We start from the raw sequence: 5,677 nt of genomic DNA on the forward strand, positions 1-5,677 counted from the left end.
ACATACTGCCCACTGGAATGATAATCCCTGGGGGTCTGGAGAGCACACAAGCAGGGAACAGAGTGGCAATTCATCCTGGAAAATTTGTAATTTGTGACTCTTTGTTCATCTAAGTGGTGTTGAGTGGCCATATCCATGTGGCAGAGAAGGATGGTACCTAGACCAGTTCAATCTTTCGTGAGCGTAGGCCCAAGGGTTGGAGTAGATCAGGCTTCCCTCCCACAGGAATGGTAATAAAGGGTCAGTGTCCAGCCAGGAGGGGGAAAAGAGAGGCTAGTAGGGAGGTTGTTGGGGAAGGTTTATATTAGCTTTAGCTTGTTGCTGAACCCAAAGGACGGAAAATAGAAGCAAAGTTAGATGTCCAGTAATTTGGGAATGGCTAAACATTCATGGATACAATGGAATTTTGCTCTACTGTGAGAAACGATGAATACAGAAAAAAACATACTAAGGACTTTATGAATTGATAAAAATTGAAACAGAATAAATAACAACCTTACAAATGGAAAAATAATAAAGACTTAAATTGAATACTGTGAATTATAATGAAAACACTTGATACTAAAGAAAAGGGAAGACATCTTTTCTATTTCTGCAAAGTCGTGGAGGACCCATGGATGGGGAACACTATTAGATTGGGGGAAGATGTCTGGTTTAGTTTTGCTGAATTTCCTCCCACTCTCTTCTTATTTTTTCTAATAAGAAAGGGCTCTCTGGGAGGGGAGGGGAAAGAATACACTGAGAAATGTAGGAAATGTAAAAACAAACTATATAAGTTTTAAAAAGAAGGGAGAGAAGGGAACAAAATGGAGCGGGATAGAGAAGTTAAGAATTACTGCTGAATGCTCAAGCCATTTGTGCCTAGTTTCAGAGGATGCATAGTATTTAACCTTCATATTTCTTTTACAGAGAAACATCAATAAAATTTTAAGTGAAAGATGTAATATCTCCAAGAAATGTAGCTTTTAAAGCCAACTTCCATGACTTAAGTTCTAGGAAGAACCGACTTCACCCTCTCAAGGAGCCTTTGACTTCAGAGTATCATGTCGTGGGAAGCAGAAGAATTTCTTCCATCTACACTTCTCCCATTGTTCCGCCACAGTGCTTCACACTTTGCTTTATCTAAGAAATGCTTTCAAAAGATGGCGATTTCAAAACTAGTAATAAAAATGACTTGTTCATTCATGGTTTTAATATGTGCACTTTTTTTTCACTTTTATTGTCAGTACTCACCCATAGGGCAGTGTATGGTATTTGGGGCTATCTTCAACACATAACAAGTAAGGAAGAGAATGAAGAGGAATTGTAGTAAAGGATGTCATCAAAGAAAGGCATTATTGAAAAAGATGATGGGCCAGTTAAGTGGCAAGAGAGAGCCACCAATGGGCAGCCCATGCACATATCCTACTTGTAAACTTACAATATCAAAAGAAATCAAGGCAGATCCCCAGCACCTTGGGTGGTATCCTGGAAGCAAATTTATAAGAGAACATAAACAGGAGGCACTTAGGATGAGCAGGCATCATTTGAGACAACACTGAGATCTTAAATCCATTTGAATATTTTAGTATATTTGCATGGTACTTATAAACTCTTTCCCTATGTTATCTCCTTTATCCTATTGGAGACGTTTTCAGACATTTCACATGATTTTATTTTTACACAGTACCACTTAATGTCCAAGTAGATTTGCCATAATTATTGATGAATTTGGAAATTCTCCATTGTCAAGATTCTTCATTTGATTCATTCCTCTCTAGCTTGCACTCTTGACTCACTAGGTCTTTTTCCACAAAGCCTCAGAAAACTCTTCTCCCTGGAAACTCACTTACTTCATTCCACAACTTCCTGTACTGGAAGTGCCCTTTGCTCATTGGCTTCTCCTTCATCCCAGAACTCCATTTTAATATTACGATCAGTATTAGCCTTTGAACCACACCGAATGTTGTAAAAGATTTTCTATAAGTAAGTTTGTATTGATGTCTTTTTACTTAACATTACCATAATTTCCTCTAGAATTCTTTACCTTTTTAGTTGCAGAGTGCCATCTCATATGACTTATGGAGTTTTCTGAAGACAGAAAAAAAGGAAAAGAATCAGCATATATTGAATCATATATCACATCAGCTTATGAAGAATCAATATATTGGAAAATCTGAAAACATGTACCATGAGCAATATTTGTGGACCTCCTACCTCTGCCACAATATGTGATAGTTGTGTCTTCTCATCTCTTTTTTCTGAACCATGGTCTTCTTCTTTATAATTTTGCAACATTCACTTTTGAATTTTTTGCAGTTGTTCTCATTTATATTGTTATAGTTATTGTATATATTGTTTTTCTGGCTCTGCTTACTTCACTCTGCATCAGTTCATGTGGATCTTTCCCAGCTTCTTTGTATTAATCACACCGGTCATTTCTTATAGCACAGTAATATTCAGTTACATTCAGGTACCATAATTTGTTTATCCAAGTACTTAATAGATTTTTAAAATATCAACAAGACCGTAACAACCCTGAAAAATTCCACACAATCATATTATAAAGCCCAAAGAGGACTAGAACAAGGATAATTTATAAAAGAGAAATTTTTAGTGGGTCAAAAACAAAGAGATGTTTGGTCAAAGTGACTTCTAATTGAATTTTCAGAAGAAAAGAATAAATAAAGTAATTCATGGAATGAAGATAAAAGTGCCTTGGACAAAATATCAATTAATCAACCAATTATCAATTAAACAGCATTTATTCAGTGTAGTATAAACAAAAAGGTTCTGACTTTAAGAAAAGAAAACCTGAGTTGAAATCCTGTCTCTGTTGTTTACTTGTTATAAATATACTATACTATTATAAATATAATATGATATTATACAATATAATATGATATGACACACATGATACAATCACATTAATAAATTAATAAAAACACATAAATATCATATATAACATTATACATGTATGTATATGTGTGTGTGTATACACACACCCTATGCCATACATACACAAGTCATTTAATCTTTCTGGGCTTCAATTTCCTCATATGTAAAAAGAGATGATTGGTCTAATTGATCTCTAAAATTCCTTTTAGGTCCAAATCCTTTGAGGCCTTCCCCTGTGACTAACAGCATGGAATTGTGGGATCAAGGCTGGAATCAGAGACAGAAGACCAGGATGCAAATGAAAACATGGACTCCTTACTGTCAAGTATGACTTCCGCTTCTTCATATCTCCAGGACTAGCATAGAGCCTGGCATGCTGAATAAATACTTATTGATGGATGAAATCTGGTACCTGTGTACTGGTACCTGGTACTAAATTTGGTACCTGTGGAATGTTGGGTAAGGAATTTAACTTCTTTGGGATGCAGTTTTCTCACCTATAAATCTAATTCAAAAAGCACTCATTAAATTCCTATGAGGTGGAAAGCATTAAAAAAAATGCTAGGGATAAAAAACCAAAATGAAAAGTAATCCCTGTCTACAAAGAAGTTACGTTTGACTAAAAAGGTTCCTTTTGGCCTTAAGGCTGTTATTTCTATGTTGTTTAGTTGCTTCAGTTGTACCTGAGGAAACTGAGACAAACAAGGTTAAGTGACTTGCCCAGGGTTACACAGCTAGTAAGTGTCCGAGGCCAGATTTGAACTCAGGAAGATGAGTCTTCCTGACTCTAGTGCTGGCACTTTGTACCACCTAACTGCCCATTGACACAGCACTTAAGTGCTAAGAGAAATTTTTTTTTAAAGCCTGGAAAATTACTCATGACCTATACTGCTTACTTTATTAATTTTATCCCATATTTTTAGAATTTTGTCCCACTTTTTAGAAAGAAACAACTCTAAATCTTTCATGCTCAATCTCCAATGCCTACCAATAACCAAAGGATAGTACTCACCCATCTTGAAGCATTCAAAGTTTTTCATAATCTGATCCCTTCTTACCTTTCCCACATTCCTTTTTACCTTTCCTTACATTCCTTTTAATGCAGTCAATCAGCCAGGTCTACTTACTGTACCCTAATATGAAGCATGAATTTCCATTTCCAATTTTTTTTTCACACTATACTCCCTCCCAGAAATACCATCACCAGCCCCATTATTCTTTTTCACTTGTCCGATGCCTAACCATCCTTCAAGGCCCAGTTGAAAACCTACTCATAATTCATGGTAGAGTTCAAGTTAAACCTGGTAGAGTGGAAAGAATTCTGGATTTCCCTCTAAGATTGTCTTTCATCTACTCTGTATTTATCTTAAATGGACTTCAATTTTGGCTTTAAAGGGGATGAGGTTGTAGGATCATATCTTCCAGGTCCAATTTACTATTCCATGATGATTAGTGGAAAGGAATTAGCACAAAGAATAAATTTTCCTACTTGCAAGATTCCAGCAAGCCAATATTTTCCAAGTAGCAATGAGTCTCAGAGGGCAGGGAACAGGGGGTTTTAAAGCTAGGTTAAAATTACTACCAGCTTTTGGATTTGGGGGGATTATTTTCTAGATTTTGAAAGGACAACATTAGGTGAATGGTTGAACATTTTGGTAGCCCACCTAAAGTGGAAAGATGTGAATTATATGCCGAATAGGTGATTTGTTTTTTCTCCCTCTCAGCAATAGGCAAACATCCTAAGAATACAGGCAAGCCAAAACTCTTCTGCAAAACTGTACTAGAAACCTTGCCTGAATTTTCTGAGTCACACCATTACCGGCCACCATTCCTGCTCCTGTCCTTCAAGTTTCAGCTGGAAATATTATAAAGCATGGTCTTCCCCAAGGTGCTTCTGGAGTTTGCTGGCCAGAATCCACAAAAAAGAAAGTTTCCTTTTCAGTAGAGCCTTTAAAAACGCTTAGCTAGAAGAGGGGTCTTTATGGAACATCAGTATTCAATATACTAGTTTTAAATAAATCATCAATACTCTTTTTATTTGTTTGTTTTTGCTTTTTTTGGAGGGGGGAAGGCAGAGCAATTGGGGTTAAGTGACTTGCCCAAGGTCACACGGCTAGTTTTTGTATTGTGTATGAGGCTGGATTTGAACTCAGGTCCTCCTGATTCCAGGGCCAGTGCTCTATTCACTGCACTGCCTAGCCTCCCCAACCCTCTTTTTATTAGCATTATTACAATAAAACAACATCAACTTTAAGTGTAGGGACCAGAAGAAACAGACTTTAAATAAATCCAGTTCAAAGTGACCATGTATGTTTGTTAATAAGCCATAGCACGTTTAATCTACTGATAGCAGTTTCTTTAAATTATATATTAATGTGATATTGGTTTTCATGTATCTAACATTTCATCATGGTATAGTGGACTGTGTCCTCTGTTGGAAGTCGTGAGTCCTGGGTTCTTATTCTCTTCCTACTATTTAGTAGTTCATTGACTTCAGGCAAGCTCCTCAAATATTCTGGATCTCACTATCTTAACCTGGAATCTGGAATTAAGGTACATCCTAGCTCTGAGTCTTTGATTTGTCATGTATCAAGAGTTATTGCTGTTCTAGCCTTCATCTGCCACCTCGAGATGATGTGCCTCTGGACCAATTTCTTACTCAACATTTCTGGATTCCATTTTTATCTGTAAATGAATAGTTTTGGCTAGAAGATTTCAAACCTCTAGTTTGATATTCATAATCTTGTGAGCTATCAATAACTTTGAAAAGCCATCTGATAATTGAATTATAAGTTCTCAA

General features: G+C 36.4%; 1 long non-coding RNA gene across 1 annotated transcript; it reads left to right on the top strand.

Moving 5' to 3' along the window:
* Positions 1 to 3,090: 3,090 nt before the first annotated feature.
* LOC138171137 (uncharacterized) lies at positions 3,091 to 4,914 on the top strand. Its single transcript, XR_011170811.1, has 2 exons — positions 3,091 to 3,336; positions 4,602 to 4,914. It is a non-coding gene; the product is annotated as an uncharacterized lncRNA (long non-coding RNA).
* Positions 4,915 to 5,677: the final 763 nt, after the last annotated feature.

Source organism: Petaurus breviceps, unplaced genomic scaffold, assembly GCF_028583685.1.
Source record: "Petaurus breviceps papuanus isolate PSGF00001 unplaced genomic scaffold, PetGlider_PUasm1.0 419, whole genome shotgun sequence".
NCBI lineage: Eukaryota > Metazoa > Chordata > Mammalia > Diprotodontia > Petauridae > Petaurus > Petaurus breviceps.